The sequence below is a fragment of the Pleurodeles waltl genome, chromosome 1_1 (genome assembly GCF_031143425.1).
Source record: "Pleurodeles waltl isolate 20211129_DDA chromosome 1_1, aPleWal1.hap1.20221129, whole genome shotgun sequence".
Lineage (NCBI taxonomy): Eukaryota > Metazoa > Chordata > Amphibia > Caudata > Salamandridae > Pleurodeles > Pleurodeles waltl.
In genome coordinates, this window is record NC_090436.1 from 997,449,308 (window position 1) to 997,463,296 (window position 13,989).

A 13,989-nucleotide genomic window follows, 5' to 3' on the forward strand; every position below is an offset into this window, starting at 1 on the left:
CCAGAACCAGTGGAGACTGTTATCCACTTGAGAGACTGTGGCTTTGCACTCCCCAGGATAAAGCAGTGGGCAAACCACCCACTGTATAGACTTGTGAGACTGTGGCTTTGCACTCCCCAGGATAAAGCAGTGGGCAACCCACCCACTTGAGAGACTTGTGAGACTGTGACTTTGCACTCCCCAGGTTACAGCAGTGGGCACACCACCCACTGTAGAGACTTGTGAGACTGTTGCTTTGCACTTTCCAGGATAAAGCAGTGGGCAAACCACCCACTTGAGAGACTTGTGAGACTGTGGCTTTGCACTCCCCAGGATAAAGCAGTGGGCAACCCACCCACTGTAGAGACTTGTGAGACTGTGGCTTTGTACTCCCCAGGATAAAGCAGTGGGCAACCCACCCACTTGAGAGACTTGTGAGACTGTGGCTTTGCACTCCCCAGGATAAAGCAGTGGGCAAACCACCCACTGTAGAGACTTGTGAGACTGTGGCTTTGCACTCCCCAGGATAAAGCAGTGGGCAAACCACCCACTTGAGAGACTTGTGAGACTGTGGCTTTGTACTCCCCAAGATACATCAATGGGCATGGAGCCCCCTTGTGGATCTGGTGTTGTGCACTCATCCGGTTGAGGTGCCCCCCATTCCCTTCCCCCTGAGGTGCCTGTTGTATTTCGAACTGATGCCCCAGCAGTGGTCTCTCCGTTTTGATCGGGTATCTTGTGTGGGCCTCGCCCATGCATTTTGGGCCCAGTGGTCCACAGACTTTAATGGTGGAATACCTTGGACTTATGTTATTGGTGTATATATTTGTTAATAGTGTATACATATATTTTTGAATGCTGAATTTTAATAGATTACAATTGTTCACCTCATTTAATTTTGTCTTTGCATTCTTCCGGGGGGTTGGAGGGTGTAACTGTAATGTATCATGATGTATTAGTGCGTGTGTTGTCGTGGGTGAGGGTGGGGGTGGGAGTTTTGCGTGTTGCATGTGTGTGTCACTCTCTTTTACCTCCCCCCTCCCCTCTGTCGTAGGTGCAGTACTCACCGTGGTCTTCGCCGCCGGCGTTCGTGCTCCTGGTAGAGGAGCAGGAACACAAAGGCAGGGAGTATCTGGAGTTCCGGTTCCATGGCGTCCTGGTTCCTCGTGGGGTGTGTAGAGGTGAGCGTTTTCCCTTCCAAGTCCTGTTTCCGCTGTGTTTTTGTTTGCGTTGAATCCGCCCCGGAAAAGGTGGCTGATTGGACTGTTGTAATACTGTGGGCAGTACTTTGTCCTCCGCCTGCCTGTTGGCGGTTACCGCCGCGGTGTTTGTTTGTACCGCCGTGGCGGTCGGAGTGTTAAAGTGGCTGTCTATGTTGGCGGTTTCCGCCACGGTCGTGATACCATTTTTTTTTACCGCCGGCCTGTTGGCGGTTTTACCGCCGCTTTAACACCAACCGCCAGGGTTGTAATGACCACCTTTATATCTAAAAGTATATTCGGACACATACACTGGCTTCACATGTCCTTTCTATATGGTCCTCCGAGGTATGTGGCTGCCATTCCAATGTCACATCTGCTCTAGGGAGCACAGTCAAATCAAATATCAGGTCCTCTGGAGTGGTATTCTGTGGGACCCTTTTAAACCATGCCACATTTCGAGTCACCTCTTCTTTAACTCCATTGACTCTTGCACTTTTTCAACTATCCATGGTTGGCTCTCAAATGGTGTGCAAAACGTCCATCCTGAGTGTCGATCCTTGAAGTGCACCTGATTCCCCACTTCAATCATTGGGACCTAAGCCCTTTTGGCTTTGCTGACCCAGATGTTGTTGTATCCCCTGATTTGGCATTGTCCATATCTAGAGCTGTCCAGAATGAGATTAGTCCCACTGGAATGCCATCTCCCTGGCTTGTTGAACATAAACGTAATGAGCAAACATTGTGTGGTTCTGTGAGGCATTTTCCTGTACATGCTCAGAAAACTGTGCAGGGTCTTCCCCTTGCTGTACCCCTACTTGGAGTACCTTATTCAGGGTTCTCATAAAGAGGCCACTGTGACTTTATTTTCCAGTGTCTCACCCTCAGCTGACTCAGTTAGTCACCGAATTCCACCCTAATGGGGTGTAAAATTCCCTTGCATGTGGAGGGCGTGCACCCCTACCCTGAATGACTCAATTCTAATGATGTCTGGATCCCTGATGCTGATTTTTGTTGTCATGGGCAAAGATGGATCATGCGTGTACGCCATCACATAGGCCTGTCTCACAGATTGTGGTCGTTTTTGAGTGGGAGAGGTACTCAAGGGACTGTCTTTGGACTTAAGCAGCACAAGTGTGGTGGAGGCAGCTTACCATGTAATGATCAGTAGGAGTCAACAGGTCCTTTTTTACCTGTGTCACTTGAGTGAGGATTACAGGCCCACTTATTTAAAGTTAAAGCTCACCCTTGGCCTACGTGGGTTTGGTGTATAATGCTTTGTAGTGCATGTTTGTTATGTATGTGCTGGGTGCATGTGTGCCTGTGAATGTTACAATACATGGATGGCGCAGTGCTGTGCAGTGCCACTACGTTATATGAATGTGCTGGATGTTTGCCTGTGAAAAGTACAACACATGAAAGATGTAGTGATGTGCATTACAAGTATGTTCTATGACTGTGCTGGGTGTATGTGTGCTTGTGAATTGTACAATACATAGATTCTGGGTTCCATTTTAGCATACCCAGGGCTAACTGGAAGAACATGAGGAAACAGAGAAATCTCCCCAGACAGATTTATGGATTACTGCATTCCATTGAGCTAGGTAGGACACACTGCAGGCAGACCCATGCTCTACAGTGCACTACAAAGGGTGATCTTTGATTCAGAGAGAGGTCACTATGAAAGAGCCTGGGCACATCTCAAGAATAGGTGGGTTGATAAAAGAATCATGAAGAGAAGGACTGAGGCCTTGGCATAATCTTTCTATACACATATCACTGTGGCTGACATCCAGGTATGAACCTCTAGTCTGTGTTTTGGGCTATCAAATGTGGTGTCTTCCTGCAGTGACAGACTGCTTTCTGGAGGAAGGGCAAGGCAGAGGAGAGAGTAGTTTAAAAGGAAGTAGAGCGCAAACATAAACTTCAAAGATTCATACTCTAAACACATTTGGTATCTGGACATGGACTATAAGGGGAGCAGGCGGCCACCCAAAATTGTCAACAGTCAAGCTGCCAGTCTGGCTATGTCAGGAGGAGATGCTCTGCAAGATATCTGCCTGTGACCAGGGCTGCAAGCAAAGGCCTGCCAGTCTCCCAGCAGGGTGAATGTAGGAAGTTGGCTCTGTATGTGCTATTTCAAAGTAAGGAATAGCATGCACAGAGTCCAAGGGTTCCCCTTAGAGGTAAAATAGTGGTAAAAATAGATAATACTAATGCTCTATTTTGTGGTAGTGTGGTCGAGCAGTAGGCTTATCCAAGGAGTAGTGTTAAGCATTTGTTGTACATACACATAGACAATAAATGAGGTACACACACTCAGAGACAAATCCAGCCAATAGGTTTTTATATAGAAAAATATCTTTTCTTAGTTTATTTTAAGAACCACAGGTTCAAATTCTACATGTAATAGCTCATTCGAAAGGTATTGCAGGTAAGTACTTTAGGAACTTCAAATCATCAAAATTGCATGTATACTTTTCAAGTTATTCACAAATAGCTGTTTTAAAAGTGGACACTTAGTGCAATTTTCACAGTTCCTAGGGGAGGTAAGTATTTGTTAGTTTTACCAGGTAAGTAAGACACTTACAGGGTTCAGTTCTTGGTCCAAGGTAGCCCACCGTTGGGGGTTCAGAGCAACCCCAAAGTCACCACACCAGCAGCTCAGGGCCGGTCAGGTGCAGAGTTCAAAGTGGTGCCCAAAACACATAGGCTAGAATGGAGAGAAGGGGGGTGCCCCGGTTCCGGTCTGCTTGCAGGTAAGTACCCGCGTCTTCGGAGGGCAGACCAGGGGGGTTTTGTAGGGCACCGGGGGGGACACAAGTCCACACAGAAATTTCACCCTCAGCAGCGCGGGGGCGGCCGGGTGCAGTGTAGAAACAAGCGTCGGGTTTGTAATGGAAGTCAATGGGAGATCTAGGGATCTCTTCAGCGCTGCAGGCAGGCAAGGGGGGGGTTCCTCGGGGAAACCTCCACTTGGGCAAGGGAGAGGGACTCCTGGGGGTCACTCCTCCAGTGAAAGTCCGGTCCTTCAGGTCCTGGGGGCTGCGGGTGCAGGGTCTCTCCCAGGTGTCGGGACTTAGGATTCAAAGAGTCGCGGTCAGGGGAAGCCTCGGGATTCCCTCTGCAGGCGGCGCTGTGGGGGCTCAGGGGGGACAGGTTTTTGTACTCACAGTCTTAGAGTAGTCCTGGGGTCCCTCCTGAGGTGTTGGATCGCCACCAGCCGAGTCGGGGTCGCCGGGTGCAGTGTTGCAAGTCTCACGCCTTTTGCGGGGAACTTGCAGGGTTCTTTAAAGCTGCTGGAAACAAAGTTGCAGCTTTTCTTGGAGCAGGTCCGCTGTCCTCGGGAGTTTCTTGTCTTTTCGAAGTAGGGGCAGTCCTCAGAGGATGTCGAGGTCGCTGGTCCCTTCGGAAGGCGTCGCTGGAGCAGGATCTTTGGAAGGTAGGAGACAGGCCGGTGAGTTTCTGGAGCCAAGGCAGTAGTCGTCTTCTGGTCTTCCTCTGCAGGGGTTTTCAGCTAGGCAGTCCTTCTTCTTGTAGTTGCAGGAATCTAATTTTCTAGGGTTCAGGGTAGCCCTTAAATACTAAATTTAAGGGCGTGTTTAGGTCTGGGGGGTTAGTAGCCAATGGCTACTAGCCCTGAGGGTGGGTACACCCTCTTTGTGCCTCCTCCCAAGGGGAGGGGGTCACAATCCTAACCCTATTGGGGGAATCCTCCATCTGCAAGATGGAGGATTTCTAAAAGTCAGAGTCACCTCAGCTCAGGACACCTTAGGGGCTGTCCTGACTGGCCAGTGACTCCTCCTTGTTGCTTTCTTTGTTCCCTCCAGCCTTGCCGCCAAAAGTGGGGGCCGTGGCCGGAGGGGGCGGGCAACTCCACTAAGCTGGAGTGCCCTGCTGGGCTGTGACAAAGGGGTGAGCCTTTGAGGCTCACCGCCAGGTGTCACAGCTCCTGCCTGGGGGAGGTGTTAGCATCTCCACCCAGTGCAGGCTTTGTTACTGGCCTCAGAGTGACAAAGGCACTCTCCCCATGGGGCCAGCAACATGTCTCTGGTGTGGCAGGCTGCTGGAACTAGTCAGCCTACACAGACAGTCTGTTAAGTTTCAGGGGGCACCTCTAAGGTGCCCTCTGTGGTGTATTTTACAATAAAATGTACACTGGCATCAGTGTGCATTTATTGTGCTGAGAAGTTTGATACCAAACTTCCCAGTTTTCAGTGTAGCCATTATGGTGCTGTGGAGTTCGTGTTTGACAGACTCCCAGACCATATACTCTTATGGCTACCCTGCACTTACAATGTCTAAGGTTTTGTTTAGACACTGTAGGGGTACCATGCTCATGCACTGGTACCCTCACCTATGGTATAGTGCACCCTGCCTTAGGGCTGTAAGGCCTGCTAGAGGGGTGTCTTACCTATACTGCATAGGCAGTGAGAGGCTGGCATGGCACCCTGAGGGGAGTGCCATGTCGACTTACTCGTTTTGTCCTCACTAGCACACACAAGCTGGCAAGCAGTGTGTCTGTGCTGAGTGAGAGGTCTCCAGGGTGGCATAAGACATGCTGCATCCCTTAGAGACCTTCCTTGGCATCAGGGCCCTTGGTACTAGAAGTACCAGTTACAAGGGACTTATCTGGATGCCAGGGTCTGCCAATTGTGGATACAAAAGTACAGGTTAGGGAAAGAACACTGGTGCTGGGGCCTGGTTAGCAGGCCTCAGCACACTTTCAATTGTAAACATAGCATCAGCAAAGGCAAAAAGTCAGGGGGCAACCATGCCAAGGAGGCATTTCCTTACACAACCCCCCCCCAAACGAAAGAGGATGAGACTAACCTTTCCCAAGAGAGTCTTCATTTTCTAAGTGGAAGAACCTGGAAAGGCCATCTGCATTGGCATGGGCAGTCCCAGGTCTGTGTTCCACTATAAAGTCCATTCCCTGTAGGGAGATGGACCACCTCAACAGTTTAGGATTTTCACCTTTCATTTGCATCAGCCATTTGAGAGGTCTGTGGTCAGTTTGAACTAGGAAGTGAGTCCCAAAGAGGTATGGTCTCAGCTTCTTCAGGGACCAAACCACAGCAAAGGCCTCCCTCTCAATGGCACTCCAACGCTGCTCCCTGGGGAGTAACCTCCTGCTAATGAAAGCAACAGGCTGGTCAAGGCCATCATCATTTGTTTGGGACAAAACTGCCCCTATCCCATGTTCAGAGGCATCAGTCTGCACAATGAACTGCTTAGAATAATCTGGAGCTTTGAGAACTGGTGCTGAGCACATTGCTTGTTTCAGGGTGTCAAAGGCCTGTTGGCAGTCCACAGTCCAGTTCACTTTCTTGGGCATTTTCTTGGAGGTGAGCTCAGTGAGGGCTGTCACAATGGATCCATATCCCTTCACAAACCTCCTGTAGTACCCAGTCAAGCCAAGGAATGCCCTGACTTGAGTCTGGGTTTTTGGAGCTACCCAGTCCAGAATGGTCTGGATCTTGGGTTGGAGTGGCTGAACTTGGCCTCCACCTACAAGGTGGCCCAAGTAAACCACAGTTCCCTGCCCTATCTGGCATTTGGATGCCTTGATAGAGAGGCCTGCAGATTGCAGAGCCTTCAAAACCTTCTTCAGGTGGACCAGGTGATCCTGCCAGGTGGAGCTAAAGACAGCAATATCATCAAGATAAGCTGTGCTAAAGGACTCCAAGCCAGCAAGGACTTGATTCACCAACCTTTGGAAGGTGGCAGGGGCATTCTTTAAACCAAAGGGCATAACAGTAAACTGATAATGCCCATCAGGTGTGGAGAATGCTGTCTTTTCTTTTGCTCCAGGTGCCATTTTTATTTGCCAGTACCCTGCTGTCAAGTCAAAGGTACTTAGAAATTTGGCAGCACCTAACTTATCAATGAGCTCATCAGCTCTTGGAATTGGATGGGCATCTGTCTTGGTGACAGAGTTGAGCCCTCTGTAGTCCACACAAAACCTCATCTCTTTCTTTCCATCTTTGGTGTGAGGTTTGGGGACTAAGACCACTGGGCTAGCCCAGGGGCTGTCAGAGCGCTCAATCACTCCCAATTCCAGCATCTTGTGGACTTCCATCTTGATGCTTTCCTTAACATGGTCAGACTGTCTGAAGATTTTGTTCTTGACAGGCATGCTGTCTCCTGTGTCCACATCATGGGTACACAGGTGTGTCTGACCAGGGGTTAGGGAGAAAAGCTCAGGAAACTGTTGTAGGACTCTCCTACAATCAGCCTGCTGTTGGCCAGAGAGGGTGTCTGAGTAGATCACTCCATCTACTGTGCCATCTTTTGGGTCTGATGACAGAAGATCAGGGAGAGGTTCACTCTCTGCCTCCTGATCCTCATCTGTTACCATTAACAGATTCACATCAGCCCTGTCATGGAAGAGCTTAAGGCGGTTCACATGGATCACCCTCTTGGGGCTCCTGCTTGTGCCCAGGTCCACCAGGTAGGTGACCTGACTCTTCCTCTCTAGCACTGGGTAAGGGCCACTCCATTTGTCCTGGAGTGCCCTGGGAGCCACAGGCTCCAGAACCCAGACTTTCTGCCCTGGTTGGAACTCAACCAGTGCAGCCTTTTGGTCATACCAAAACTTCTGGAGTTGTTGGCTGGCCTCAAGGTTTTTGGTTGCCTTTTCCATGTACTCTGCCATTCTAGAGCGAAGGCCAAGTACATAGTCCACTATGTCCTGTTTAGGCTCATGGAGAGGTCTCTCCCAGCCTTCTTTAACAAGGGCAAGTGGTCCCCTTACAGGATGACCAAACAGAAGTTCAAAGGGTGAGAACCCTACTCCCTTCTGTGGTACCTCCCTGTAAGCGAAAAGCAGACATGGCAGGAGGACATCCCATCTCCTTTTGAGTTTTTCTGGGAGCCCCATGATCATGCCCTTTAATGTCTTGTTGAATCTCTCAACTAAGCCATTAGTTTGTGGATGGTAAGGTGTAGTGAATTTATAAGTCACTCCACACTCATTCCACATGTGCTTTAGGTATGCTGACATGAAGTTGGTACCTCTGTCAGACACCACCTCCTTAGGGAAACCCACTCTGGTAAAGATACCAATGAGGGCCTTGGCTACTGCAGGGGCAGTAGTCGACCTAAGGGGAATAGCTTCAGGATACCTGGTAGCATGATCCACTACTACCAGGATATACATATTTCCTGAGGCTGTGGGAGGTTCCAGTGGACCAACTATGTCCACACCCACTCTTTCAAAGGGCACCCCCACCACAGGAAGTGGAATGAGGGGGGCCTTTGGATGCCCACCTGTCTTACCACTGGCTTGACAGGTGGGGCAGGAGAGGCAAAACTCCTTAACCATGTTGGACATATTGGGCCAGTAGAAGTGGTTGACTAACCTCTCCCACGTCTTGGTTTGTCCCAAATGTCCAGCAAGGGGAATGTCATGGGCCAATGTTAGGATGAACTCTCTGAACAGCTGAGGCACTACCACTCTCCTAGTGGCACCAGGTTTGGGGTCTCTGGCCTCAGTGTACAGGAGCCCATCTTCCCAATAGACCCTATGTGTTCCATTTTTCTTGCCTTTGGACTCTTCAGCAGCTTGCTGCCTAAGGCCTTCAAGAGAGGGACAGGTTTCTTGTCCCTTACACAGCTCCTCCCTTGAGGGTCCCCCTGGGCCTAAGAGCTCAACCTGATAAGGTTCAAGCTCCAAAGGCTCAGTTCCCTCAGAGGGCAGAACTTCTTCCTGAGAAGAGAGGTTCCCTTTCTTTTGCTGTGTTGCAGTTGGTTTCCCAACTGACTTTCCTGTTCTCTTGGTAGGCTGGGCCATTTTTCCAGACTCCAGCTCTACTTTTTCACCCTGTGCCTTGCATTGTGCTCTTGTTTTCACACACACCAGTTCAGGGATACCCAGCATTGCTGCATGGGTTTTTAGCTCTACCTCAGCCCATGCTGAGGACTCCAGGTCATTTCCAAGCAGACAGTCCACTGGGATATTTGAGGAGACCACCACCTGTTTCAGGCCATTGACCCCTCCCCATTCTAAAGTAACCATTGCCATGGGATGTACTTTTCTCTGATTGTCAGCGTTGGTGACTGTGTAAGTTTTTCCAGTCAGGTATTGGCCAGGGGAAACCAGTTTCTCTGTCACCATGGTGACACTGGCACCTGTATCCCTCAGGCCCTCTATTCTAGTTCCATTAATTAAGAGTTGCTGTCTGTATTTTTGCATGTTAGGCGGCCAGACAGCTAGTGTGGCTAAATCCACCCCACCCTCAGAAACTAGAGTAGCTTCAGTGTGAACCCTGATTTGCTCTGGGCACACTGTTGATCCCACTTGGAGACTAGCCATACCAGTGTTACCTGGATGGGAGTTTGGAGTGGAACCTTTCTTGGGACAGGCCTTGTCTCCAGTTTGGTGTCCATGCTGTTTACAGCTATGACACCAGGCCTTTTTGGGATCAAAGTTTTTACCCTTGTACCCATTGTTTTGTGAAGAGGCTCTGGGCCCACCCTCCTGTGCAGGTTTTTGGGGGCCTGTAGAAGACTCTTTACTATTTTTAGTTTTGGTTGTCTCATCACCCTTCTGCTGGGGAGTCTTTGTGACCCCTTTCTTTTGGTCACCCCCTGTTGAAGTCTTGGACACCCTTGTCTTGACCCAATGGTCCGCCTTCTTTCCCAATTCTTGGGGAGAAATTGGTCCTAGGTCTACCAGATGCTGATGCAGTTTATCATTGAAACAATTACTTAACAGGTGTTCCTTCACAAATAAATTGTACAGCCCATCATAATTACTTACACCACTGCCTTGAATCCAACCATCTAGTGTTTTCACTGAGTAGTCAACAAAGTCAACCCAGGTCTGGCTCGAGGATTTTTGAGCCCCCCTGAACCTAATCCTGTACTCCTCAGTGGAGAATCCAAAGCCCTCAATCAGGGTACCCTTCATGAGGTCATAAGATTCTGCATCTTGTCCAGAGAGTGTGAGGAGTCTATCCCTACACTTTCCTGTGAACATTTCCCAAAGGAGAGCACCCCAGTGAGATCTGTTCACTTTTCTGGTTACACAAGCCCTCTCAAAAGCTGTGAACCATTTGGTGATGTCATCACCATCTTCATATTTAGTTACAATCCCTTTGGGGATTTTCAACATGTCAGGAGAATCTCTGACCCTATTTATGTTGCTGCCACCATTGATGGGTCCTAGGCCCATCTCTTGTCTTTCCCTCTCTATGGCTAGGATCTGTCTTTCCAAAGCCAATTTTTTGGCCATCCTGGCTAACTGGATGTCCTCTTCACTGGAGTTATCCTCAGTGATTTCAGAGTTGTTGGTCCCTCCTGTGAGGGAACCAGCATCTCTGACTATTATTTGTGGAGTCAGGGCTTGAGAAGCCCTGCTCTCCCTAAGTAGGACTGGAGGGGGGGAATTTCCCTCCAAGTCACTATCTTCATCCTCTGAGTTGCCATCCTCAGAGGGGTTGGCCTTTTCAAACTCTGCCAAAAGCTCCTGGAGCTGTACTTTGGTAGGTTTGGGGCCCATTGCTATTTTCTTTAGTTTACAGAGTGACCTTAGCTCTCTCATCTGTAGATGGAGGTAAGGTGTGGTGTCGAGTTCCACCACATTCACATCTGTGCTAGACATTATGCTTCTAAAAGTTGGAATACTTTTTAAGAAACTAAAACTGGTTCTAGAATCTAATTCAAACTTTTAACAAACTTTTAAACTCTAAAAGAAATGCTAACCAGGATCTAACACAAGGCCCTAGCAGGTCTTTTAAGAATTTAGAAAACTTTTCAAATTGCAAAAATCAATTTCTAATGACAATTTTGGAATTTGTCGTGTGATCAGGTATTGGCTGAGTAGTCCAGCAAATGCAAAGTCTTGTACCCCACCGCTGATCCACCAATGTAGGAAGTTGGCTCTGTATGTGCTATTTCAAAGTAAGGAATAGCATGCACAGAGTCCAAGGGTTCCCCTTAGAGGTAAAATAGTGGTAAAAATAGATAATACTAATGCTCTATTTTGTGGTAGTGTGGTCGAGCAGTAGGCTTATCCAAGGAGTAGTGTTAAGCATTTGTTGTACATACACATAGACAATAAATGAGGTACACACACTCAGAGACAAATCCAGCCAATAGGTTTTTATATAGAAAAATATCTTTTCTTAGTTTATTTTAAGAACCACAGGTTCAAATTCTACATGTAATAGCTCATTCGAAAGGTATTGCAGGTAAGTACTTTAGGAACTTCAAATCATCAAAATTGCATGTATACTTTTCAAGTTATTCACAAATAGCTGTTTTAAAAGTGGACACTTAGTGCAATTTTCACAGTTCCTAGGGGAGGTAAGTATTTGTTAGTTTTACCAGGTAAGTAAGACACTTACAGGGTTCAGTTCTTGGTCCAAGGTAGCCCACCGTTGGGGGTTCAGAGCAACCCCAAAGTCACCACACCAGCAGCTCAGGGCCGGTCAGGTGCAGAGTTCAAAGTGGTGCCCAAAACACATAGGCTAGAATGGAGAGAAGGGGGGTGCCCCGGTTCCGGTCTGCTTGCAGGTAAGTACCCGCGTCTTCGGAGGGCAGACCAGGGGGGTTTTGTAGGGCACCGGGGGGGACACAAGTCCACACAGAAATTTCACCCTCAGCAGCGCGGGGGCGGCCGGGTGCAGTGTAGAAACAAGCGTCGGGTTTGTAATGGAAGTCAATGGGAGATCTAGGGATCTCTTCAGCGCTGCAGGCAGGCAAGGGGGGGGTTCCTCGGGGAAACCTCCACTTGGGCAAGGGAGAGGGACTCCTGGGGGTCACTCCTCCAGTGAAAGTCCGGTCCTTCAGGTCCTGGGGGCTGCGGGTGCAGGGTCTCTCCCAGGTGTCGGGACTTAGGATTCAAAGAGTCGCGGTCAGGGGAAGCCTCGGGATTCCCTCTGCAGGCGGCGCTGTGGGGGCTCAGGGGGGACAGGTTTTTGTACTCACAGTCTTAGAGTAGTCCTGGGGTCCCTCCTGAGGTGTTGGATCGCCACCAGCCGAGTCGGGGTCGCCGGGTGCAGTGTTGCAAGTCTCACGCCTTTTGCGGGGAACTTGCAGGGTTCTTTAAAGCTGCTGGAAACAAAGTTGCAGCTTTTCTTGGAGCAGGTCCGCTGTCCTCGGGAGTTTCTTGTCTTTTCGAAGTAGGGGCAGTCCTCAGAGGATGTCGAGGTCGCTGGTCCCTTCGGAAGGCGTCGCTGGAGCAGGATCTTTGGAAGGTAGGAGACAGGCCGGTGAGTTTCTGGAGCCAAGGCAGTAGTCGTCTTCTGGTCTTCCTCTGCAGGGGTTTTCAGCTAGGCAGTCCTTCTTCTTGTAGTTGCAGGAATCTAATTTTCTAGGGTTCAGGGTAGCCCTTAAATACTAAATTTAAGGGCGTGTTTAGGTCTGGGGGGTTAGTAGCCAATGGCTACTAGCCCTGAGGGTGGGTACACCCTCTTTGTGCCTCCTCCCAAGGGGAGGGGGTCACAATCCTAACCCTATTGGGGGAATCCTCCATCTGCAAGATGGAGGATTTCTAAAAGTCAGAGTCACCTCAGCTCAGGACACCTTAGGGGCTGTCCTGACTGGCCAGTGACTCCTCCTTGTTGCTTTCTTTGTTCCCTCCAGCCTTGCCGCCAAAAGTGGGGGCCGTGGCCGGAGGGGGCGGGCAACTCCACTAAGCTGGAGTGCCCTGCTGGGCTGTGACAAAGGGGTGAGCCTTTGAGGCTCACCGCCAGGTGTCACAGCTCCTGCCTGGGGGAGGTGTTAGCATCTCCACCCAGTGCAGGCTTTGTTACTGGCCTCAGAGTGACAAAGGCACTCTCCCCATGGGGCCAGCAACATGTCTCTGGTGTGGCAGGCTGCTGGAACTAGTCAGCCTACACAGACAGTCTGTTAAGTTTCAGGGGGCACCTCTAAGGTGCCCTCTGTGGTGTATTTTACAATAAAATGTACACTGGCATCAGTGTGCATTTATTGTGCTGAGAAGTTTGATACCAAACTTCCCAGTTTTCAGTGTAGCCATTATGGTGCTGTGGAGTTCGTGTTTGACAGACTCCCAGACCATATACTCTTATGGCTACCCTGCACTTACAATGTCTAAGGTTTTGTTTAGACACTGTAGGGGTACCATGCTCATGCACTGGTACCCTCACCTATGGTATAGTGCACCCTGCCTTAGGGCTGTAAGGCCTGCTAGAGGGGTGTCTTACCTATACTGCATAGGCAGTGAGAGGCTGGCATGGCACCCTGAGGGGAGTGCCATGTCGACTTACTCGTTTTGTCCTCACTAGCACACACAAGCTGGCAAGCAGTGTGTCTGTGCTGAGTGAGAGGTCTCCAGGGTGGCATAAGACATGCTGCATCCCTTAGAGACCTTCCTTGGCATCAGGGCCCTTGGTACTAGAAGTACCAGTTACAAGGGACTTATCTGGATGCCAGGGTCTGCCAATTGTGGATACAAAAGTACAGGTTAGGGAAAGAACACTGGTGCTGGGGCCTGGTTAGCAGGCCTCAGCACACTTTCAATTGTAAACATAGCATCAGCAAAGGCAAAAAGTCAGGGGGCAACCATGCCAAGGAGGCATTTCCTTACAGTGAAGGTATGTCAATGAGGAAACCCAAAACCACCTTCCCCTGGAGACTAAAGCATCAGTTTCTCCTTGCCAAGACCAGTGTCTTCTGCGAGGATCAGGAGACCTGTGAACGGAGTGAGGTCAAAGTGGAGGATTCTGGCGATTGGATCCATGTAGCGAGGTATGAGGTGATGGCTACTGCACCAATCGGGTCACTGCCTGTGGGCATGGAAACATTGGTGACTGCTGTATGCCAGAGAAGGCCCACCTTG